Here is a 26,940-nt window from a genome sequence, read left to right as displayed (position 1 = left end):
CCTCTTCTTCTACCACTTCTTCCTTTTTCCGCCACACTCTCTTTCGTATTATCGCGCACGTACACGTGTTCAGGAGCAACACGCGAGTATTCCATTTCACATGGACGTTGATCGTTCGTCTATATGCGTATCGGCGCGCGGAGGGGACAGTAACAGACAGGGGATCAGAAGACGAGAGTATATAGAGAAACGAAAGAGAGAAAGGAAAGACACGCGGACGAAGCCATAGCTAAGACGTGGCGAGGCAGGGTGAAAAGGAGAGTAAGGAAGAAAATAGAGGGAGAGAGAGAAAAGGAGGAGGCGGGGAAAGGGGGTGGCCGTTCGACGAACATGGTGGACCGTCCATGGATGTCAGGAGGGGCCCATGGCGTCACACATGCACCTCACCTCGCCATCCGGGCGAGAGCAAGCAGCCTTATAAAGTAGCCGGGCTACGATTTAATCCGAAATTTATTTCCTCCATTAGTAAGGGCTTGTCTCGGGGCCCCGAGCGCGTGAGTGAGAGGCTGACGAGGACGACGCTGCCTTCTCCGACACCGCCCCGCTGCTCCCCGTCTTGTCTCGCTCGATCCTCGCCTCTCCTCTCCTCTCCTCTCTCTCTCTTGTGGGAGCGTCGGAATGCGCGACGATGCACCGGTGCATCGCAAGCACACCACTACATTATGACTCCTATATCGCCATCTTTATTATATCCGCGGCGCACCGGTGTCCGCGGTCGCGTTTGACAAGCATCGTTTTCTTCTTACTCGTCTTCTTCCCTTTTTTCCTCCCCTCCCCCTCTCCTCGGTCTTCTCTCGCGCGCCGAGAAGGCCTCTTCTTTTTTGGCAAATCACTGCCGGTGGATTCAAGGCCCCTCGGCGCGAAACCTCGAGACATCGCGTCGCGTTGCGCGCCGCGCCACGCCGGGATCGCTCAATGGAGAACTCACTCGAGGAGATCCCTCCGGGTGTCCGTTCCGTCGTGACGACGGATAGTCGAGGATTAACACGCCACGCCGCGCCGTGGAGAACGCGGCGCGTATAGCTACGTTTAACCTCTGCTTTCATAGTCATTGCTATTGGTAACAACACTACGTTGCAATCTTGATTCGTAGATTCTCTCTTTCTCTCTTGTGCAATGGGAGCGTTATCTACATTCTTCAATCAAAGATTTTTTCTTTTTCAATTATTTTATTCAATCCAATTCAATCTTTTATTTGCAAAAGAATATTTTAATCTAGTGAAAAGAATTTGCTACGTCATTAAGAGTCGTGTTTATATCCATATTTTTCACAATATTATGTTAATTAATAATCTCCATCATTTATTTGACTATATTTATAACTTTCTTTCCACTTGAGGCATTGAGTTAAAAACTAATCTAATCTACAAGTGCAACTTTGTAAAAGGTGTTCGCTACTGTATTATTTAAACTTACACATTGATCTCTTAAATCATATTTTCCAGTGGTTTTGAATTTGTCAAAGTGCAGTAATATTTTACATGCGAATTTCGTTACTCTTTCGCGTCCTGATAGACATCAAGACGCCCGCTGTAAGATGACAAGAGAGATTCAAGTACCTCAGAACTGCAGGCAGGCCTCTCGTGGTCCTTCAGCGATAGAAGTCGACCGCCGCGCCGCGACACGCGATTATTTTCATTCGCTGTTCGACTGAAAAGGCATATGAGGATGAAAGATGAGAGCACATTACGTAGACCATAGACGGAGGCGCTGCGTAAGATACGCATCGTCCGGACCGACAAATTGCCTTCCCTCTTCTTTCTGGAGGATCGGTAGTTTGGTAGGTGGGTAGATGCAGTAGGTAGGAAGGTTACGTGCCGAGAGGTCGAAGGGTGGGGGTTGACGTCTCAGTCAGCGAGAAAGAAAGGGAGAGAGAGCGAGAGGGCGAGGAAGAGGGGCTGACGTAAGAAGAGAGCGAGCGAAAGACCCCGGGTACATGGCCTGGCACGATCTTCCTCGATCTTCTTCCACGGTGGTCGTTTCATCCCCTGGGGGGATCGAGGTGGATAGATCACTTTATTACGTCAGGCAGACTGACGTTGCATTAGACTAACAGAAAAAATTCCTCGCGAGTGTAGCTAAGCTCCGTCGAGAACATGAATGAAAATTTTTAGATGTAGCGAGCGTACAAGAAGTGGCAGCTAAGTATGTAATAACATATAATTAAATTGTTTACAAGTAAAATTCTACGGAGAAACTTAATAAGGACAAAGAGTAGAAAGTACAAGGATAAAATCAGGATACTTTAGTAAATGTAAAGGTATAATAATTCAACAGTGAAGCACTAAACTTATACGATGGAAAATAATAATTTAGCGAAATAATTTGAAATTTATAAACGTCTTTAAACTTGTATTACGTTTTCCGTTCAGCTGTGACGTGACTAGCAACCGTAGTAACGTAAGAAAAATGCGAAACTTAAAAAAATGTATGTATTATTAAGATAAATCGTAAGAAGGCGCAAAGAGTCAGTCGTGCGTGAGTAGCAGGCCTAGTCGCGACTATAAAAGAAAAAAGAAATTACGGGCAACAAGTGGGTGATCGCGCGCGCTGACCCTAATCCTTCGAAGAACCTGCGGGGGACAGTATGCGCGTGGAAAGAGGGGGGCCCCCCGAGATCGCGACCCGCGCATTTGTGCATTACAATGGGAGCGTAAGTGGATAGGGTCGAGACCCTTGGCGGACCGCGGCCATTATACAGCGTAGAAATCGAGTACAAACAATCGTCGACCGAACGGCGGATCGTAGGAGTTCGTCGGCTCACGGGCTCAGTCGCGAGAACCAGTTTGTCGCGTAATATTGGAACGGATTCGATTGTGTCGTATCAACGGTCCGGCGAACACGATCTAGAAATGGGAAGCGACACGCGCTTAGACGATGGGGGAGGAACGGCGGAGGGGAGGGGAAGGCGATATTACGTAGGAGAAGGAGATTTAATCATTTGTTAAGCAACGCCGCCTTGTCGAATGCTAATTTTATCGCTCGCAGTTTGCACGCGTCAAATGCCATTGTAACGAGATACCGCGCCGCTTGCACGCGCGCGTTATTATCGGCGACGGGGGGGATCGGCCGTGAGGCTCCGGCCAGTTTCCCAAGATATGACAGTTAACGACGAAACATACGCGAGATATAAATCATCTCGCGGGGTCTTGAGAAGTGCGGTCAGGCCTCGCGTGATAATGCGCAACTCTTGTTTATTGCATCCTGATGATTGTGCCGAGAGCGCTTCATCGGCCGACGTGACGGCTGCGCGTCCTTCGAATCTCAATGACGATCGATCGAAGAAATCGTATCGCGAGCACAATATATTTCTCTCCTTATATCACATCTCTTTGTATCGCGAAGGATCCCTTTTAGTTTACAGGCGGCCTAAGAGATGGCGTGAGCAGGAAGATGATAGAACGAGGATGTGAAGAGTTTCAAGACCGCAAATTCGTGCTCGGTCCGCGTAACGTGATAATAAGCAGCCTAAGCAGGCAATTATCAAAGTAAAATAATAACGTAACGTAGCTTATATGGCTGTTTTCTAATTCCAAAATTTTAATCCTGCTGTTTTAGAATTGAATGATAGGAAATATCAAATAAAAAATTTCCAATATGTGTTTTCAGATAACATTTCATAGAATAGTTTTTCGAGCTAATATAAATGTTGCTGTGATTTATTTATTTTATTTACATCAACATTTAGATTATTTCACGCGTACATCTCGGTTGAAAGTTTGTTACGAACAGTAACAACGAGACACTATTGCGAGCCTCGTGACGCTATAACAATTTAGTTTAGAAACGTAATCGCGAGACAAGTTACGGCCATTGTTGCGATACAGCCGCGAGACGTCGCATTGATAAATGATAGACTGACGATCAAGATTACTTATTTCTGAAAGGCTCTTTATCCGCGCGGACGTCGCGCCGTGATCATTCTTTCAACAAGAACCCCGCCGTCAATGCGCGCTCGCTCACGAATGGCCTCGATCGCCGCGAGGCCCGCGAGTGTTTGCCTGCCTTTGTCGATCGTCCTCTTATTATCCAACCCGCGAACTCATGACGTTCGAACTGTAGCGACGCTTTGTCGGCCGGTCGGCTGAGCGCGAGCGAACGCGGAATACGTTCGAGAATGAGTCCCGGCATGGCAAAGGTGACGCGGACGAGGTGACAGGTCAGCGACCTGTTTCCCCCCTCCTTCCTCTGGCAGCACTGGGCAGCACCCTTCGATCGACGATGGTGTCCCACAACCGGGAATACTGTCTTTCTCGCTCCCCTCATTCTTTGACTGTTCTTCCCCCCCGAACCCTATGCTCCGGCTTGTGTACTGCTTATAATGCGATGGCCCCCCTCCCCCACTCTACACGCACGACCAGCCGACACTCGCTTCGTTGTCACGTTCACGTAGATGCACGCGCGTATACGCGCGGCGCGTTCACGTGTGCGCGATGGTCACTCGCCATAAATCAGATTCCCGTGAGATAAGTGCGCCTAGCTGCTTCTCTCCGTTGAGTTTTATCGGGCGTACCGGCGCCGCGTGCTAATTAAACTGACGTGAAATAATCGCGGCCGTTTCACGATTGATCGTTGATCGAGGCCGTCCGAGTGCTCGCCTTCCACCCCGTCCATCCTCCCGGGAGGATGCAGGATCCCCTGGATCCTCCGCGATTTTTAAGGACCGGCGCGGCGCCGCGACATCGCCGTTATTCCTGGAAATGGCCCGCGCTTGCCACGCGTGTATCCGATAAAAACGATAACGAGGCGTTACTCTCTGTCGTTGGGAAATTAACGATGACAATCAGGAAAATCCGTAATTGCTGGAATTACCGCAGCTTTGCGCGCCGTGATACAACGAACGCATCCTCGATGGGATGACTGGAGTGATCGAATGGTTGCAAATTGCTGTGACGTCGGAGAGTACATTACCATGACGCATACTGTTTAAATTTAGCTTTCTGATTGATTTCTTTTTTGGTAGAATCTCAGAATAACTCCGAACCATTACAGTTAATTTTTATTTATTTCTTTCAATTAATTTTGACATATTTACTATGTGTATTTGATTAATACGACGACCATGAAAAATCGATAAGCTTCTCCAGGTCGTGTCGTAATTTTCTCAAAGCATAGATCTTTGTCCCTGTAAAAGATCATCATTCTGTAGTCAAGACGTCATTGAAATGAATATTAATTCTACTTTTATGATTTAGAATCGACATTAAATATCCTGATTATTCTCCTACATATTTGAAAGAGATGTAATAATTAATTTTTCTTGCCCAATTAAATTAATCATGTAGAGGATTTTCCGAAGAGTACGCTAAATTTGCCAAGAAACCGAGGCAGAATTCTAATATCCTCAAGTCAGAGGAAGATCGCGAGCCGATGGTTAGAGTGGAGTGTTTCCACGGTAGGGATAATAGGAAGAGATCGAAGTAGGGGAAGGCTACCGCCTCTGGATTTATGTGATTCTCCACCGCGCAGGGAGGATCATAGTGAGCGCCTTCACCTCGTCGCGCCTCCATCTGAGATATAAGACTTTGTGGCTGTGGCGCAATTCTCGCGCGTACGTATAGAGTGCCCACTCTCTCTTTCTCTCTCTTTCTCACACTCGTATATTATTTCGCCTGGACATAGATAATTACAGACCGCGCGAGATGGATGTGTGTCGGGCGGTACCGCGTTATCTGGCGTTCGCCCGCCTACGGAGCGTCTCTCTCTCTCTCTCTTTCTCTTTCACTCTAGACTTATCCCTCTATTGTCTATAGAGGTTATCATGCCTGACGCCGAAAATATGTGCTCGTGAGCGCCTCAACGAGCACGAAGACCCACGGAAACGGAGTAATCGGGCTTATCACGGGCTCCTCGCAGCAGGGATTGACATCAACGATGATTACGTTGAAATGATTTGAATTCGAATTTACGATTAAATATCTGCATTAAATGATGTTAATATAATAACTTTACAATTTTTTTGGCATAATATTTGGCGTAGAATTTAAAGCCCGTGCTGCAGATAAGGAAAGTGAACGAGTAAAGATTATTTTTTTCATGACTAGATCTAGACTCGAAGAAATTTAATCTTCTCGACAGTGCATCTGAAAGTGTACGTCATTGGCGGTCACTCGAAAATTCGTCCTATCGTTCGAGCTCGTTGCATCGTAGGTCCACATCCCGGCTGTCTCAAATGATTCAGTCCCAGATCAAAGATAACCACGTGTGTGTAAGTTGTAATCGCGGTATTACCGTGTACCTTTAATGTGAGCGATAAAGTAGATTTTATCACAATTATCGCTGTTGTTTATTACTCCGGCTTGTAGTCTAAGAATAACAAACTACTTAACTCGCAGCGATCGTAAAGCGACGGTACTACCTAACGACGTGCATTGTAACAGCTGTTTCCTGTAAGTTCTATTACAATCACTTTCGTGCCTAGTCAATTTATCGCAATAGCACGGCTGTATTATGCAGTCCGGCCACAATGGTACAAGTGACAAGTAGCTGAGAGCAGTCGCGAGAGTCATACCTACCGTTTGCGTTTGCGTTTGCGTTGCATTCCTTTTTTTCTCTCGTACAGTAACTCAATTCGTCATACGCTTCAAACCGGATCGTACCGCCAGGTTTCATTTACATGGAATGAATTAAATTCCTCTAATAATGCAGCTCTTTGAAGTTGCACTCGTACATTTAGTGTTATGTCATTGTTTGAGATGACAAATAATACTCTTTTGAATATTTTTTTCCCCAAGAGATTATCGAGTACCGTATATCGAGCACCATTTTCACGGGAATCATCGTTACTCGTGGTATGCGTACATCTCTCTCGCCATAAACACATCGTTTTAATCGATCGCTTCGAAACCCATTGCCGTCGCTCAGGATCCTCGTCGTTCTTTCTGCTTCGGGAATAGTTAATTCACAATCTGCGCGATAAAAGGGCTGAACAGGTTCCGGGGGATACCGGTAGCAATAAACACTAATATCGTAGTGGTATCTAACCCACAAAATATATTCAATATCAATGCACGCGTTATCTCTCGCGCCGCGATGGGCGAACCCCGTATCTAAACAGCGCGCGAACATACCCGCGGCTCTAAAATATGAAGTGTCTCGGTGGTCCTTAGTTCGTAATCAGGGACGTTTCATGTCGCGCTGCTTCACAGTACGCTGCAATCACGGATAAGTCGTACTTATCGCGGCCAATATCTTACATTGTCAAAAGTAACCCCGCGGTCTTGCGAGAAATTTATGCAAAGTACTCGACCGTGTAATTTCCATTATTGTAAATTCACGGACGAGCCTCGAGGCGGATATCGGCATGTTACGCGCTCATATGGGCGGCGATTATTTACCGCCGACTTCGGAATTGCTGAACTGTCGATGAGGAATTTTGTCGTTAACCGTCTCTGGGCAGAGAACTCTGCGTTTTACCGTATATTAAACCTTTTATTCCCAATGCGGCTCTACATGGTAATGCACTAAAAACAGATAAACGTAAAAGAACGCGAAGCCGTTCGCAATGCTTTTTGACAAGATTAGTTTATCCCGACATAGGTATATAAAATGGATTAGGAAATTAAAACAACGAAAGATCTTTTTTCCAAGAAACACATCTTTATATCAATTTCAGTGTTCTTTTAAACATGACGTGTGAGTTTTATTTCACAATATAATTATAACGAAGTTGCAAATTTGAAAAATAAAGTGCTTACAAGATAAAATCTATTTTCGTGTTTGCGAGACGGCAAGAAAACGTGATTATTCTCCTCTTGCGATAGCGCCAAAAAGGCTTGCGCAAGGGTTATATAAACTTGATGTAAGGTCGAATCCCGCTGTTCATCAAACGTGTCGTTTTTGATGTAGAAATAGGCGCATACTCCGCGGTATCACGAAGGCAGTCTCGGTCTATCGGGCTCTATTTAAATGTACGTCAGCTCGGTGAGTTATAGGACGAGCCACGTGATTTGTGACAAACTCGCTGCGCCATTAATTACCGTACAGCATCTTTCCTCGCCTTTACTCTCCTGTAGAGACGCACACATACATACACATACGTACGCACACCGTCGCTACGCGCGGGATACGACTATCCGGGCGTCGTGTACTCGATGACTCCGGTATACTCGGCTTCCTTGACTTTTTAATCTTTCCATTAATTGCTCCTCTGTGTGTATGTGTGTGTATTTTTGTGTATGTATGTGTATGCTCACCACCCTCTATCACTTGTTTCCTCTGTTCTTTCTCGATTACACAAGATCCATCTTTTATCTAAAGACTTTAGACGTTTGATAAGTTGGAAGTTAGTCGGTTGTGATGTTGTTATAATTATGGAAATCTTAAGAGTTGTATTAGGTATGCAACTCTGATGCCAAAAATTGTAATTTTTTAACCTAAAGACGAAAACCGTGAGAAAATTTACTTTTTATATTTCTCGTACAATGGAATACATTTAGCAGGCATAAAATGTAGCTCGGAAATTTTACGAGACTTTAGATTTGTAATGATAGAAAATTAATATTCGGATTTCTATCGGGTGTCTGCGTGAGCGCGATATTGCGAATAAATGAAGAGGAGAGCGCGGCAAGGAGATCGATGAGAAGAAGAGCGATTGCGAGAAAGAAGGGATGGTGATTATGCAGGTCGTTTATTCGATAAAGGCTCGAATACCGCCACCGCGTGAGGGTGAGGATGACACAGGGTGAGATCTATGGCCCCGTAATATTCTATGAGCAATATTTACGGCCGCTGAGATAAGTGCAAAATGTTTGCGCTTGACGAGGCAGCCAAGCTTCGCTTGCAGGATCTTTTCAAATGGTTGCGAACGCCATTTACGATAAAAAATGCCCTATCGAATCACGACTGTGATCTACTTTTGCACAAACTTACAATACCTATTACTGTGAGATCAATTTTATTTCAAAGTTAATTATAAGAATTAGAATTGTTTGCATTTTAAATAATACAATCAAATTTAATCAATTACGAAGTAGTTTGAAATTGAAGTTTTTAATTGAATGTTATGTTTATTAATTACTGCTTGTATAGACTTAAGGCAACTGTTATAAGGATTTAAAATCTGCGATCTCATATGAAACTTGTCATAAAAGCGAATGTAACATCGGCGACTTTTGTATACCGATCACAAGTTATATGCGCAAAATAATAAATGGCTGAGAGAATGCAACGTATATGCGAAGTACTCTCGCGAAATAGATAATCGCTCGCGAATTTCGAGGTCGTCGTTGGGCTACTTCCTAATCTGCGAAGTAACCGCGACGCAAAATCCAGACCTACGGTCCTGCCGAGTATCGTACAGGACGAGACCCGGGTATTCTCATCCTCCGCTATCGAAAAGCTAGTATTTATAGCTCCATTAAGGCCGGGACTAAATCATCGCTGCAGCCACAACTTTGTTGTATCCAGCTCGGGCACTGCCCATCCGATACCTTCCCAAGCCGCGGACCTCTTGTCTAATATTTCGTAGCTACGGCGTGGTCGACTACACACTGTATATTTCAAGTATCGATATTGAGGTTGGAGGATGAAAATTTTACCGCGTCTCCTTTTGATGGCGAAGCCTGATGCGCGAAGGAAACTAGAAAAGTCCCGTGTCCTTCGATAGGACCGTCCTTGCCTTTTCCCACGATCGCTTTATAAACGTTCCACAGCGTTTGCGATAATTCTGAATTAGCTCGTGGGAGAAGCTCTCGATTTCTCCGACATTATCTCGCCTCTCGCCGTTATCTTGAACGGTCTATTCAACTGGCTGTCAAACCAGGGGACTTGTTTATACCATCCGTTAAGTTCCTATTTAATCGCGAGCCGGTCAACAGGCCTAAAAATATCAGCCGCGCGATAATCTACGAACATGACTCTGTCTTCTAAGAGAGACAATTTTCGCCGGGCTCGCGGTAGATTCGTCCTGATGACGCGTCGGTGGCAGAATATCGCGGTCCATCAGATTGTTTAGTGTCGGCGCGGCCGTCCAACAGGGCGGCCCCGTCAACAGCATACATTACGACTCACATTTACTTCGAGTTACACCGGACCGAACCTCGGCGCGGTACACGCGGGCCCGCAACACCGTGGGGCCGGCGAACTTCTTTTTGGTGACTGCGGGATCGGTGCAACGCGTCAGCATTCATTAGCTCGGGCCCTTATCGCGGTGCGTCCTCCTTCCTCCTCATCGGGGCAGAGCCGGGGGGGAAGGGGGGCGGGAAGAGAAGCGGGGACGAGGGAGATAAAAGAAAAAGCGAGAACAACGACGTCTCTCACTCGTCGGTTCTCATTCCCTCCTCACGATCCATGACTGCCTTTTCTGTCCGGACGTGATTTATAATTGTGTTTTCATCTACTCTCCAAATCGGCCGTTGACTTCTAGTAAATGTAAATACCATTAGGTTCAGACTAGGGATCATTACCATTAAGCGCATCGTCCGGGCTGGACAGACGGACGGCCGGTTGTTGCGGCTAGCGCAGCGTGTATACGCGGGCGTGCTCCGCCTCGATCGAAGAACGGCCCTCGTAACATAAAATGCTGATTTTATTTAAACGCCAACCCCCTTCTTCCCCGTGCTCCGTCGACCCCTCGCCCGTCGCTCCGGCAGCCACCGCTTGTATTTATCGCGAGGCATTCCGAGCGGACGTAAGTATGTCGGTCCACGGTACGCCCGTTAATAATGTCCTTAATCCTCGAGCCCGAGCTCGGCGGCGATCCTGCAGCCCCTCTCTCGACCGGCTTTTTTGCATATACCGCGTGTGCAAAAGCATACACCGGGGCGGGCGGGCGGGCGGCGGGACCGAATTCTCGCTTTCGGACGGTTTTTCGGCGCGGTTCGCGATATCTACTTTACGACCATTCTGATTGCGAGTGTAGGCAGGGAAGACGATTGCGGCGGTCTCGACGTTCCATCGGGTTCGACGATATACAGCACGTTGACATATGAACGAAAAAGAGAACCATTCAAAACACGCTGGTATATACAAGGACCAGATAGCGGGCTGAGTTCGTTCCCTGTGGCAGGCAGGCGTGGATTGTCGTATTTGTCGTACTTGGAACGATGCTAGATTACGGAGGCGGATGGAATGATCGCTGTTCGGCTGTTCGGCATAAAACCGCGGGTTGTAAATAGAAGCGAAAAAAGCCGGGGAAGTGCCAAATAAGCGCGCGATATGGCACACACATTCAGACGCTATAAACTGTGCTATAAACTTTAACTTGCATGAATTTTGACGTTAAAAATACTTGAAATTCCGAATTATAAGAGCGCGTGTAATAAATCATTTTTTCCCAGCGAAATGGTTTATGACACTAAAATCCTACCATGTTTATATTAGACGTGTTAGAATTGTTAAAGTTTCTTTATTATCCACATTGACGAATAAAATTTCTTACTAATTTTGAATTAAAGAGCACATGTCTAAATAACTCCATCATTCGCTTCTTATTACAATTGTCAAAGAAAAAAAGCTGCGACAGTCTCTTCTTCATTTGATAAGTTTTGCGAATTCAAGGCAAAACGCTTCATCGGTCGGCGTCAAAGACGAGATTCTCCGCTATATAAGAACGCAGGTAAGGCCAGGGTGCGGAATAGTGTCTCTTGAGAATTTATACAAATTAATTAAAAGGGCCGATGAAATGGTACCGGACTGTCTAATTACTCGGGTGCGCCCGGTAGCTCCGGCTACAAAAGATGGAGGCTGAGTGGTGGCGACGGCGTTGGATCTTACGGGGCTGTACAACAGTCGAGACTCTCGACTGGCAGCGGCGAGGGGTTGCGGGGGAGGAGATTTCAGGCCACACCGAGACAACCGGGGCTAAACAGCCATCTAAATGCATCCGAGGTGGCGCTCACTGCCATTACGGCTGATGGACGCTTATTGACGCACGCCCTGCCAGCTAAGGCAGAGCCTCCAACAAACCCTCCAGCATCCCTCGACGAGAGTCTCTCTCTCTCTCTCACTCTCTTTGCGTCTCGTTTCCTTCCTTCTTCTTACCTGCTTCCTTCCCATTTGCTCGCTGTCTTTGCCCCAACGTCCGACTTGCCTTTTATTGTGGCGATATCAAGAAAACGCCGCGAAAGCTTAAAGCGCGGTACGACTTTTCCCCCGATGTGCAGTCGCGAATTTTGTCGCCGTAATTATTCTAACGGATGAAAGCATCTTAGATGCTTTTAACTTCTCACATTCATAATATCAGCTTTATCGGTTACTGCGTCAATTATCGATTACTCTTGTATGTACGTACATTATTCCTTGAAGGTCTTAGATGTTAACAGACACTTTTACATATTACAAAATGAACGAAATATTTAACATTACAAATAACTATAAATTAGAAATTTTCGCTAAGAAGTTCGTCAAGGCTACAATCAACAAAGAGGATAATATGGCGATTGTTGCAACACTTCATGTCTGCAGAAGAGAATCGTGTTGAAAGTGCGTTTAATGCATACAGCTCGCATATACGCGCGTCGGTATACAGGTGAAGATCATAGCGCGTAATACTGAAGTTCGTTAAGCTAGTCAGCCTTTTCGAGCGCGCGCGAGAGAGAGAGAGAGAGAGAGAGAGAGAGAGAGAGAGTCGAGTATCATTCTGCAGAATCCTTCGTTCCTACTGGCTGGTTTGCTGACAGGGGGTTGCTACGACGGCAGCTTCCGTGGCAGCTTCAGCCGAACCCTCGTACTTCCATCGCCACGGCAGGATTATCGCGTTATTTATGCGGCAATAATAACGAGTTAGTATATGCGCGGGATGTGCTTTATATCCACGCGAGCCATTAGGGTTAATATAGCGCTAGGGTCTTTCGCGCTCTTCTCATTCCATCTCTATCCTCCTTTCTTTCTCTTTCTCCTTCTCTTTTAAGTCGCGAACTCTTGTAACTTTGGACATCTGCGTCATTTGTATCGAATGTTGTTCCTAATACACATTAGCGACCGCCGCAGAGAATACAGGGTGTCTCTCTGAAATAAATGGACAAGTCGAGTTAAAAGAGTCGATTTTCTGTTGGCTTGAAATTCGATTTGACAATCTCTTCATAAAGTTCTTTAATTTTTAACTTGAACCATTATAGCACTGAGTTATAGATTAAAGTGCGTGTGCGCAAATATATCTTAAATGCGATATACGAGAAAATTAACGGAATGGACTAGGGAATGGACTACGATGCAATTGCATTATACATATAATTTACGGAACGCTTCGACGCATATAACAAATTGATTTGCATTTTCTTGTCAGAGTACCTCCGCGTGAGATTTGCTCTCTGCAGGAGCGACGATGCCTGGCAAACTCGCGTCTTCAGAGAGATCGTCAACGAAGGCCGGCCGGTCCGACTCGCGCGACCGTTAACTTCTCCTCAGCGCGAGCCCAGTCGTTACTTACGACAACGTCGTATCTCATGTCGCACCTGCTAAGTACGTTAGCACCGTCGGTACGTCATATAGAGAGGGCGCGAACGGATAATCTCGCCACGCGTATGACTCATAGGCGTTGCAGATTCCCCCCCCGGCGGTGAGAAAAAAAGCTCGGGATTACCGCGACAGGATTGTTTATCGACTTGGCGATAAGCGATGCCGACCACGCGCCACCCTTTTTACGCGGGCTGCTCACTTAGACCGTTCACAATATTATCGATCGCGACGTATTAAAATACATATTATATCTCTGCTATTGGACGCATGCTAAAAAAGAAAATCTTATTCATTGCATTAATTACGTCGCACCATTGTGCGCACGCGGAAATAAGAGCCGACTGGCAGTCGTTTAGGTAAAGATCGTATTTCTCGCTCTCGATCCCAAAGTGCTACAAGGACTTTGATTGCGGCAACGTACCAAAGTGCATATCTCAATTAGTTTTGAAACAATCTCCATTACTTATGTTATTATCTTCATTGAAATGCACCGTAATCCCGAATTATCTAGCGGATCCCGTACGATGAGATTAAAGACACTGAAAACAAGCAGAGCCTAAAAATATACGTATATCTAAATTCGCTTTATTGGAATAATGAAAATCAAGGATCATTTGATATTTCAAGAATATTCTTTTATATCGATGATATCTTTCATAATAGAATTATAAATTCCGATTGCTCGACAAGGTAACAAACAGCCGGTTAAACGAATTCCTCAGAATTTTATGAAGTCCTTTCACGAGAGGAAATTCATGACGTGATACAACGCGGGTTAAAGGCATCGCTCGAAAGACATAAAGTATTCGGCTGCTGTATCGAATTCCAAACAGGTTTTCCGCCGACGAAAACAAAGAAACTTCCTAAGTACGGTAGATATTTCTAACGTATACGTCCTCGAAACTTCGAACTTATTGCATGCCGCGCTTAATCCTTTCCTGTTGTCTCCCGTATCGATGAAATAAGGAAAAAGAGATCGAAATATAGACGACGGTAGTGTAAATCATCCAACTTCAGTCGTAAAACGTGGAACAAGTCGCGTCCGAAAGCGTCAAATATACGGAGGGTTCGAAGACAAAACTCCCGTGCTCGAGGAACTGAAGAGGCGTTTCTTCTTCCGGTCATCGGGAACGACATGGTCGACTGGTAGCGGTTGATTGGTCCGCATCGATCCAATATACAGGGAGCAATAGATCAACGGAGACACTGACGCCATGCTGAGAGCCGGTCCTCATCTCTCCCACTTCGTTGGCTTTGCCTCCCCGGTCGCGCAAACGAACCGGAAGGGAAAAGAGAGATGTCCGCAAACCCGATTGTATATCGCGAGGCCAAACTTGCGACCGCAACGTCAAAGTATGAACAGGTTGGAAAAAGGAGAGGAGGAGATGGGGGAGAAGCGTGATGGTTCGCGAGTTTAGAAAGAGGAAAGGACGGCGGCATGGAAGAAAGGTGTCGCATCAATACGAGGTCATATACCGAGACGCGGTGTTATAGCTGCTACGCAAGGAGACCGAGGACAATTGCAGTGATACGAGAGAGGGAAAGAATTCAAGCAGAAGATAGGAGAAGTGCAGAGCAGGCGGTGGAAACGCGCGGGAAAAAGGACAAAGAGCTAAGAAGAAGAAGAAAGGTGTTGCATCAAGACGGCACTAGATAACGACAGGGAGGCTCGTGGGTGCTGAAGGGAGATGCGGGGGAAGAGGATAGGCAGTCAACCACAGAGAGAGAGAGAGAGAGAAGCGAAGGTCTGAAAAGAGGGAGGCGAAGGGTAAGGAGGTGATTGTAGAAGAAGGATAAGAGGAAGACTGGCGATGAGAGAGAACGAGAGAGAAGCAGCAAGGGAAAGAGAGAGAGAGACAGAAACTTCGAGAACGAGAAGCGTTCTCGCGGCCTCCGCCGCGCGCTGTTGTTCGATTCGGGCCGCGCGGCCGCGGAGAATACGAACGGCCGAATTATGAAAATGACCCCGTGTGACGCGGCAGCCACCCTCGCCAGAAGAGATAGCTTCGAGCAATAAACATACCGCCCCGTACGCCCCCGCCGCGCCCCTCACCTTCCGGCGCGCCGCAGGTCCTGGGGGTAGTTGGGGAAAATACGGAAGGGTCGCGGAAGGGGTGGATGGATCCTTTGCTGTCGCTCGTTGTGCACACGCACGGGTAAACACGTACGCGGGACGTGAACGCGCCGTTTCTTAGGACGAGCCTTCGCGAGGCGCCTTATGACTCTTCGAAAAGGCTTACAATGCGTGAGAGGCCGCACGATAACGATTCAAGAACGCGAATCAAATGCCAGCGAGTGCTAAAAGTAATATTTCGAAAAAATTATGTTCAAGTATCTTTTGCAAAGACACTTTTTATTAATTTAACATTTTGAGAACTTTAAAATGCGATATAAAATCTAAAATATAATACTTTATTTACTTATAACTGTTGTTTGTGATTTTAGTTTTTTAATTAGCTCTTATACTAACAACTTACATTACGATGTAATATATCTTGAATATAAATATATCGAGCAAAAAATGTGAAATACCAAGAATGTAAATTATAACACCACGTTTAATGTAATCTCTAATATTGATTTTATAATGTAAAGATTTTTATCAAAATATGAAATTTGTCTAATGGAATATTTGCCGCACATATTTTCTCGCGCAATGTATTAAATATGGTACATGGTCCCGCATTTCGGTCACTGATTTAGATCGAGCATTTATCTTACTATATGTAACGGTGTCGATGGTTTAACTGGAAAACAAGCAAAGTTACGACGCGATCGGGGGAATGAAATACGGAAGCTTCTGTTCTCCGACGTGACGAAATAATATGGCATTCTGCTAAACGGTTCGTTCCATCGATCACGCATGACATCTGACCTTTGCGCGGCTACGCGCGGTGTTCTGAAATTGCGGCAGTGGAAAAACGAAGGGCACATATGTACTTATTTTCCGCGATATGTAGTAGCAGTCTGGCTACCATAGAGTCCGCGAAAGGAACGCATCGAAGGAGTCGAAAGAACACTACGTTAATCGTAAAATGCGGGCACGACCGATTCCCACTCCGAAAGAACGCACGACCCATTGCCCTAAAAGCTGTTCGGTACGCTGCAGCATTTATCCTGGAATCTGCCTCGTAAATTTCCATTTCGACCTCCGTTCTTGGCGAATCGCCGTCGAGGCTGCGAATGTACGACGATTGGTTCTCTCACGTTGCTCGGCGAATAGATATTCGTACGTCGAAGACCATTCGACCGAAAGATCGATACTACTTGTAATTCCGGCACGTATAATCGTCTCAAGTATCACTCGCGAAGTATAAGATTTGTTACAGAAAGTATTGTTATAGAAAAACTGCTGCCATGGCATATAATACCATCGAAAAAATTTGAAGAATATTATCTTGATGTTATCATATAATAATCTCATTTTCCATTTTCTCAGCTAATAACCGAAAGCCATATCTTCCAAACGTTTTTAATTCTGCGTCTGAAATTCTACGATATTACTCTGAATAGTTAGTTTGCGAATTAAACATATCCTATTGTTTTTATTCAAGAAGTCAAGATCCTTATCGAGATTAAATAAAAACTTCTACAAACACTGCACGCGCATAACGTATTTTTCAAACATTTTTTCACGGTAGGCGATCAACTCGTTCGATAGATCGTTTTATTGTGCTCCATACGCCGTTGTTTTGGTTACCACGCAATCGGTCAGTAAAATAAACACGGAACAAGTATCGCGCTCGCGCTTCTGTATCTGCGCGTTGCGGGTAAACGCGAAATGGTTGGGAATTGCGTGATCCAGCGTGGACACTTGCGATAAACAGATAACGACACGGCCGTTGTGTACAATGGGAGATCGACGTGCACCTGACGCGGATCGTGATGCATTTCCTGCGGACCGCTGGACCGAGTTGTGGCTAGAAAGCTCGCTTGGCCACCGAGAGCCATTCGTCAACCCTTTGGGTCGCGTCTGCCCGTCAGTCAATCCTGTCAACCGTCAATCACCGTCGTCTCTTCCCTTCCACTCGCTCTTACGCGCCAGCCGAATGCATAATCAGACTGCAGTGTCCCTTATGCAGATAGCGGTGTCTATAGATTGCACCAAATTGCGGACGCTCGCGAATTTACTGCTCGTCGAATATACCGCGTCGTTGCAGTTTCACAAACTGCCGGCTGTTATCTCTCCCGAACGCGCTTCCTGTTTAACCACGATTTATAGATTCTTACAAGCCGAAGGTACTTTTATTTTGCCTACAGCTCGCACGATAATCCTTTTTGTGACGTTTATCGTACTTGTATTACTTTCAATATTTCGCACGATCGGTGTTTCCTTTTCTAGCGATTTATCTTCGGCTGGTTTTACATTTTATTCACATATTTTCGGTTATTGTTGGCTTTTTATCCCGTTTTTACGTGTCCTTGTGACGTCAAGATATTTCGCCGAGTATCGTATCATTATGGATTACAGTCGGTTGCGATGAATTATCAAGCTCGTAATATCATTCTTCATTCACGCATAAACGGATAGCACGTAAATATCACGCGGAACAAATTTATACGTACGGTATACCTCGCCGTCGGATATTTTTTTTGACTTATGAGACACACGTCAACATGAACGAGCGATCGGATCTCGATGAACGGCTTTCAGTCTCGCGCTTCGTCCTTTCGACGCTCCTTCCTTTCTCTCGCTCTCGCGCTTGCCGCTTCTTTCCCTCTTTCTCCCTTTGTCGTCGTAACTCTTTTTCAGCCGGCCTTGATGGACAGGCTTCATACGCTAATTGCCGATTTTTTTGGCCGGAAAACCAGCTCTGGCCAACGGTTCAACAGGTGTCGTGGTGGTGGGTCACGGCAAACTTTTATTTGAGAGCGTGAGAGCAAGGGAGGCAGGAAAAGCGAGAAGGAAAGAGAGAAAGAGAAAGAGAGAGGAAGAGGAAGAGTGGGTGAGAGAGGGTGCACGCGGAGTTCAGCGAGCGGGCGGGAGTCTATTAGTTCACCCCGGAAAAACGCGACCCCACCGGCAGCCTCTCTACGTAGACTCGACCCGTTGTTTGGTATCGCTGATTTTTTTTCTTTCTTTCTCCCCCTTTTTTTCCATTCGAACACGTCGACCACTGTAATCGCTCTGTCGAAGCAATCCCTCAGCCCGTCCTCACGGCAGACGCTCTAATAGCCCCGCGATTCGTCTATTCGATCCGGTTGCCGCATTCCGTTAAAATACGAAGTGGCTGACGAATTAACTCTTTTTCGTTCGTCCGCTTGTTCGTCCGTATAAAGATTCTGATTGGACACACTCGCAACTATAAATTCCTTCCTACAATTTTATATTGATCGTTGATTTTGTGCATAACTTAACTATTTATGTCCCTGTTGTCTTTCTTAATTCGATTTTAATATAAAGAGAAATCTTATTTAAAGAAATAATTTTAATTCGTATATGTCGCAGTGTATATCTGTTTATTAATTATAGCACTAAAGCTCGATACAAAACTGGGAGAGACGGGATTCTGACTCAAAATACCTCGCATTATTTTCCATAACTCGTCCATTCTCGCAATTACTGCGAGTAGATGGTGAAGCAATGATAGTGTGATGTTTATGACGCGTATCTACGGTATCATAATTAAGAATCTTTTGTCGACCTTTCTGAAATCGATAATGCGGACATAAACGAGTTGTGATCGAGTCGGGTCGACGCCTCATTGTCATCGGAGGCATTCAAGATCATCGGTGCATGATTATTCCCCGTCGATCGTTTCGTTCATCGCGGCGACATCAAGGGCGGACGGGGCCATTCGAGACGAGGATATCATTCTCCCCTATCCCTCTCCTCCCTACTTTTTTTCTGTCAAAAGATGACGAGTCATCGTCGTCATCGAACGAAGAAAGGAACCAAGTGAGGCAGATGCGTCGGTTGATAGGAAAGTCCGCTGCTCATTGAGCACGGGTAATCAATACGTTTCATTTCGAAGAACAATCGAAGGACCATAGGTAACCCGTCATTCAACGGCAATAACGTTGCAGGAATGGCAAATAGGTTCTTTCCTCACAAACGATGGCCGGAGGTCAATGATACCCGAAATAACTTTGTTTGAACGATTAATCGTTAAGACGTTATCTCGGTTTACACAAATGTGATTATTTTGTTTGCCACTTGTGTATGCGTGTAATGTTAGCTCAACAATAATAATTTTATGAATAATAATATGAATATTACTCTTTATGATAATGCGAATAGTAATTATCTTTCGGTTTCGCTTTCATAAATATTTTCAATAGATTCCCCCATTCCACTTATAGCTACAGAAATATATTTGCAAATGTGGAAATTACTCGTATATGTTAAAAATATTATTAATTTAATAAAATTGACATTGATCTGCAAGGAACACTATGCCAAAGTTTATTAACGGACATATATATATAATAAAATTTCTGTACGATTGCACTAAGATTCAGACAGACAGCTTACAAGAGGAGTGTATAGTTCGAGTTAATAAACACGTAATAGCTTACAGAGTGGAACCGTAATTGGTTCGGCGAAATCATTATTTCTTCCTCGCGTTTTCTCCAATCGATTAGGTTTAACCGCAACAAATACTTGGAATCCCCTATTGCAAACTATTCGCGTATGCCCATCATGTAAAAGGTACCGCGAGTCGCGGAAGACCTGCCACGGCATGTCGCGGTGGGTTCGTGTCGCTCCCGGAAGCGACGTGCATCTTCCCTGACGTGCTCGCGTGGCCCGCGCGACGGACAACGTCGGGGCTAAACGGTCGACGGGACAATAAGTTCTTTTCGCATTCGTCATATATCCGTGCCGAGATCCGAGCCTGGGCTCTCCCCGGTCGCGTCAGGGCGAAGTCACGAAACACACGGGAGACACGGAAGAGAGACAGAGGAGAGACGGACAGTCGTGCGACTCGATCCCCATTGGAGAACCCAGTGCTCGTGGTCACGCACGAGCGGTTCTCGCACCGTCGCCGTAGGATGACGGGACGTATTCCAACTTGTATTGTTGTGCACCCGTCCCGCCGTGCGATACCGTAAGTGCCTACATAATACTTTTGTATGTATCTCCCAGGCCGCGGGAGACGCCGCGCCACGCCGGCCATAGCCAGAGCGATGAAAACGAGCGGAGATAATAGCAAAGAGATAAGGGCAGCGCCTCGTTACATTACATTCGGCGTGCCAGCTGTGTGACGACCTCCTTGCTCGCGTATCCCTCCTGTTCTTCGTCACTCGATCCTTTCGCCTGTCCTTCTCCGGCTCCGCCAGTCCGCGACCTCCCTTGTCTCTTCGGCCCTCGAAAATCTCCCACCGTGATCGCATTTGCGTCTTCATTACTCGGATCCTACCCCGGCTATCAGCCGCGGTTGATATTTCAGAAATAACAACGCGCGGAGGGGTCTCAAAGTGATGCCTTGCGACTCTTCATTTACGCTGGATCTTATCCCTTCTTCTCATTTCTGGCGATAAATCTTTGTCTCTTTGGTCGCCCAGGATGTTGATGTCGCGATTGCGTCCTCGTTGCATGTCAGCACCTTTCCTAGTCATCAATTATAAGTTACATCTTTTAAGAAAGGAGTTTCGAAACTACATTATGACCATTATAACAATTCTTTATATAATTATCAAATTTATCTTTAATTATTTTTAATCCTTAATATCCTTAATTATCTCAATGTTTTATTTTATCTATTCTTTTCATATGTTTAATAGTGCGTGACACATGCAATTGAAATAGAAAAATGGGAAACATATATCTTATCTGTAGTCTCTTCGTCCGATAGGATGACAAAACGCTCGATGAGCAACGTGAAAAGTTATCGGACACGCGTACGTAAAATTATTATGAAATTTCGATGCAGATTAAAAAATGATTTTTGCCGGACCCGTGCGGGCAACGCCGTATATGCAAACATAATATTTGCAGAAATTACGGTTCCATGCTCAAATCCACTTTAGTCTATCTTTATGCGTCTATGTCGAATCAATATTACACATACATATTTACGAGCGAATTCACCTCCAAACCACCAATAAGCCGCCGGCCTCATATACATATCCCCGGCGCAATCGTTACCGGTGTGTCCCAGGTTTTGATTTTCGTTCTTTGTTCATTTATTTGTTTTTCCCTTTTTACTGAAAAATCTGTCGATTTATGAGGGCCGGCGTTTCCATCGCATCGACATTACCGCGCGCGTATCTGGTTACGCGTTTTCATTCGTTTATTTATCGCACGGAAATTTCGCTGATTAGTATCGTGCGGACTGCACTAATGCGTTGTCTCGTAATTCATCGATTTTAACGGAGCTGCCGGTCCATTGAATCCGCTACTTGCCTGCTGACATTTGCGTATCGTGACGAGCTCACAAAAACTTGTGCAAAAAAAAGCCGAACGCTCGGCTCGAGCACGGATATTATTGTAGACTTATTGTTGTAAATTATTATTATGTCATATCACCGTCAGCGAATTTAAAAGAAACATTGAAATAATGGCTGTGAATGGGGCTTTTTATGTTAAATTGCATACATTCATCGTTATCATAATTATCATTGACGCTATAGACAGATCTTGTATCCTGGTGTGATTTACCATTCAATTAGACTTCTTTCATTAATTTACACGATCTTAGGACAGTTATACGGTTGTTTGGCTGTCGTAAACATCCTAAATTGGAGTCTCGTTTACGACTTTAAAATCGTGAACGCGCAAGAATCTACGAACGTTAGCGTTAGCCGCTGGCGAGTAATCGTCAGCCAATCTTCATCTTTCAGCGCAACTATCTCTCTTTATAATCTCTTGGTCCTGGGGTCTCGAAGAATCTATTATATCTTGATACTTTCTCTCTCGGGATTCTTCTCGACCATTTCGTCTATTTGGCCGGCGCGTTCATTATTTCGAAGGCTTTCTGGCGACGACGGCGCCGGGCGTCGTCGGTGCCGCGGTTCTTTACGACGCGGAATTATCCTTCGACGTCGTTGTCTTCGTCACGATCGCGCGCAAAATTCTCCAGCGCCGGCGGAGATAGCGCCGGTGGACGGATCCCCACGGGATGAAAATGGACAAAGTTTCCCTCGCACGACAACTGGGATGGAGCCTGACTCGACCCGACTCGACTCGACTCTGGTCTAGTCGACTTGGATCGACTCGACTCACTCCCCCTTTCTCTCTCTCTCTTACACAGTCTCACCCGCTCTCACACGCTCATTCTTCCTTTCCCACTTCTCCTTCTCCCCAACGCGTCCTCCGTCCTTCGCGCAGATCCAGCTCGACCCGTTGTAGTTCGACTCGCATAAACTTGCGGCGATACACTTGGCGCTCGTCCTGAAACGCGAGAGTCGCCTTGTTGGGCGCCACGAGATAAAGTCACCTCTCTCTCCCTCTCGCGCGCTCCCTCATTCACCGTCTCTCGCCGGCGTTTCTCCTTTTCCCTTCCAGCCCGATTCCAGCGCGCACATTAGGCTTAGGGTAAAGGATAGAATGTATCTCGAGCAGAGAGAATACCTATACACACGGGGAAAGAGAGAGGGTTAGGGAGCAGTTCTAAAGTGCCGTTGGGTGGCGGCGTGCCGGCAGCCCCCGGTCGCTATCGGAGGGAAAAGGGATCGGGGGCGGCGGTGGCAGTGGCGACGGGGGATAGGATTGTACGAGCGAGCGGTTCGTGGATGGCGAGGCTGCTGCAGGTTGGCCCGGCACCGAGCCGAGAGATTGGATCCCGGAAATGAGACAAACCGATGGAACCCCCGAACCCTCTCTCCTCGCCGAAGCCGCCGGACGAGGGTAAGAGGGGGAGGGACGGTGGAAATACGCTATGCTCTCCTCGATAGTCGCCGTTATCCCGCGATGTATCTACCCTATCAGCTCTTTCTCTCGTTCCACCGCCGTCGCCGTCGCGCGCGCTTCCTTGTATCTCTCCTTCGCGTTCCCGGACGACTTTGTCGCCAAAATTATGAGATTGATCCGGAGTCGACGCGCTGTCCGGGCGGAATGTTGCGGACGGGGGCCACGATCGACTGTTCCATTTCCGGTAGCCACTAAACTATGGCATGAAGCCCGATCTGCTGCGAACGCGCGATGCATTTTCATCGCGGTACATTTCCTGAGGGTGTACGCGACATTGCTTTTTCTTTAATTTACTCCCACCCACCGTTTCTGACGAGTTAATATATCGGCCGGTCGTCACCGAGGATCGCTTTAATAGTTCCCGAGCTCTGAAAATAGAATCGATCATTGCAATTTACGCCGATAAAGGTATAATATATTGCCGGCGCGGAGCTGCGAATTCACTAGTAGATCCTGAGAGGATGCCTATTGCCGGCTTACCAATTCTGGAGCGCTGCCAATTCGGAAAATCATTTCCAGGACATCGTGCACCGGCCAGGAAAGAGCATTTATGTCTTAACAAGAGTCCGACTTTGCGGCCAAAACTACTAGCATGCGTGTAATTCGAAAGTATAGTAAGAGACGGTTATCTTGCGGGTTTCTTCGAAAAAGGCAAGCACGCGTGGACGTAACAGGTGTTGTTACGTACGTATAAATTGGGATTACTAATGGATGACTATTTTGTTATTTTAAAGACGTTTTGCTCGCAGGTAACTGCTGTTCTCTCTTTGCCAATCGATTATAGGTTCCAAAATAATACAGTAACTATTATTATTGAACACATAATAATTGTACCTTTGGCGAGTTTGGTTATAGCATCATTATGGTTTCCCGACTCAGTCAGAGCACTACTGGAATTGATTAGTTAATTAAATAACGATGAACAATCGTTCCTCCTAATTAATTAGATTAATTAGCAAATTCAACATTTTGCCTATATATAGGTGCATGCGATCTGTGTACCGTTCTCTAATTTACAAAAACATTTTTAAACTTTTGAATAAAATTGTTTAACGTAAAATCTTATCGTATAAAAGTAAACTGTTTCAGAGATACTATTATTGATAAAATAAATGCCCAAATTGTATCAATTTATTGCATTGATTTTAACTGCATTATTAGAAATAACGTAAATATCACATGGCATAACTTTTTAAATAATTACTTAAATTTATTTTCTGTTTCATTAAATCTATCTGTGTGTGTCTCCGATATATATTTGTGAAGTTCTATAATGAATGACTAAAGATAAAATCAAGACTGAAAAGAATTTATCTTCTCTTCACATATTTTTTTATTATCAAGTAGTCAGATTCGACCCTTTAATTATTAATTATAGAATATACATATATTATAAACATGATTCTCCGAATTAATTTTACTATTTTATTCTCTTGCAGAGAAAAGAGCACCGCAGTTCATCCCTATACGCGCTTAAAGGTAATTCCTGGAAAAGCCTGGATCCGGAGCGGCGCAGGTTCTAGCAACAGTGAGTAGCTGAGTTCGCGCTTGATCACACTAGTGGACAGAGAAGGGTAGACCAACGTGGTGGGACGTAGAAAATATGATGGATCCGGACTCGTCGTCTTTCCGTCCCGTGGCGATCATCCGTCAACCCTTTGAAACTTGACGGAAGTCCCGACCGTGTGGGGCGGCGGCATACATGCCCGTGTATACATGTGTACGCGTCGCGGGGACGTGCACACACGCGTGTGTGCATCATATCCACGGCTGGCCCGAGTTCGCCGAGTGGTTGGAAGTGCGCTCTCGCGCGCCCCGCTCATTCGCCCGTTCTGTGTGGCCCCGGCCGCGTTATACGCGATGACTGCACGCGCGCGCGACAACGGCGCGTTCTCGCTCTCACGGGTGATAAATGGTTCGATCGGGCATCGATGGAAGCGCAGCCGGGGCTGCTGCTGCTGCTGCTGCTGCTGCCATACCCGATGCTGCAAACTGCGAACCATCACCGGACAGCGATGACGTGGCCGGCTTCCGAGAGGCGGATGTCCATCTTCGTCCCGCGCTTTTTTTTCGGCGTTATAGAATTTTTTTACGCTCCTCTGACACGTTGGCTGTGCCCTTCGTACGCTATTGCGCTAACGAAATCCTAATCTTTCCTTTTCTCTTTTCCTCCTTTTTTTTATTTACTATAATACTGCCTTTCCTCCGCGCTGCGCCACTTTCTTCCTTCTTCACCCCCTTCGTTCGGCTTTCATCGCCTTACGACGGTCGATACGGGTTTTCTTTTCTTTTTTTCCTATTTTGCTCGGCCGCGCTTTATTCGCGGATGTTCATTTGGTGCATTTGCATAATTTATGCATGTTGCGGAACGCCACTCGGTTCGGCGTTATAAATATGTAAACGTTCCCGTCGTAACGCGGAATGTTCCGCTGCACTTCGCGATTCGTCGTTCGCCCACGGTAACGTAGTATTTGTCTCGATACGCAGACGGCGTATTCCCTCCGCGGGCGACTAACCGAGAAGCGCAACGAATGGTCCTTGGCAATCCACGTCGAGAGTAACTGAGTTTTTAAAATCGAATTTCCGCGACGATATATACGACCGTGATCCCGTTCCACACGGGCGGTAGACATTAACGTAAACTTGTGTCTCGACTTTTGCATCTCCTCCTCTTTCACCCCGGCTGAGAAAGGGGTGCGCGCGGGCGGGAAGCGGGAGGGGGAGGGGGCGGCTCGCGGTTAGTAGGGACGCGTTTAATGCAGTTTCGGGCGTTCGAGCGGCAAATCCATCAGGCGGATACCTCGGGCATCGCCGTACCCCACGGGGCGGATAAATACTTATTTAACGCGCTTATGCATGCAGCCGCGGTAGCGATACGACCCGTAAATCTGTCCGAGGAAGTACAATGCTGCTAATTATATACATTCCCGTGACGCGAGAGAGGGAGAGCGCCCGTCCGTGAGGGTCGAAAGAGCGAACGAGAGAGAGAGAGACGGAGAAAGGGAGAGAACAAGAGGGCGACCTCTGGCACCCCAAGAGCGGCGAGCGCGCTCTGGAAACCCTCCCCGTTCTTCACCCCCTCCCGTCTCTTTCTCTCTCTCCGGACCGTGCCGTCGGCTCAAAAGACTCGCAGATTTATTGCCAAAGAGAGGAGGGAAAATGTCGACCTAAGCTCATACGTACCGGCTTGGCAGTTTGTATGCCCGCGCACTCTCCGCCGAGAGAGGCTACCGGGAGCGAGGGAGTCGCGGAATAAGAAGGGTAAGAGGAAATGCGAGAGAAAGAAGGACAACGGGAGACGAGAGTAACGTACAGAGGGGGAGGGGGGTATCGGAAGGGGTAGCTCGTAGAATGAGCGGAGGTTGAAGGAGGGCGAAGGGGGGGTGGGTCGCCAGTCAAGAGGGGCAGAAACTGGCAGTGGAGGAAAGAGAACGAAGCTATAAATTCCATCCCTCCACGTCTCCGCTCGTCGTGCTATATCGCTGATTTATAAATATGACTGTAGCGAAGTATAATAATACGTACGTACCCACCGAGCCGCGTCGGTTTTCTCTCTCCCTTTCTTCCTCTTTCTCTCTTTCTCTCTCTCTCTCTTTTTCCCTTTCCCTTATTCTCTCATCTTGTTCCTCTCGCTCTCTCATCCGTTCTCTTTATCTCGTTTTCTCTCGCCCTCTTCTTTCCACCGCCTC

The 26,940-nt window shown here is 46.3% G+C and overlaps 1 long non-coding RNA gene across 1 annotated transcript in view; it reads left to right on the top strand.

The window, feature by feature from the left end:
• LOC112453585 overlaps positions 1-26,940 on the top strand; it is a 64,060-nt gene that overhangs the window by 36,430 nt on the left and 690 nt on the right. The window contains exon 2 of the long non-coding RNA XR_003040637.1: positions 24,691-24,779. This is a non-coding gene — a long non-coding RNA (uncharacterized LOC112453585). The remainder of the gene's footprint in view (positions 1-24,690; positions 24,780-26,940) is intronic.

Source organism: Temnothorax curvispinosus, unplaced genomic scaffold (assembly GCF_003070985.1).
Source record: "Temnothorax curvispinosus isolate PA1 unplaced genomic scaffold, ASM307098v1 QBEX01004528.1, whole genome shotgun sequence".
Taxonomy (NCBI): Eukaryota; Metazoa; Arthropoda; class Insecta; order Hymenoptera; family Formicidae; genus Temnothorax; species Temnothorax curvispinosus.
This window is presented reverse-complemented; position numbering and strand designations above follow the sequence as displayed.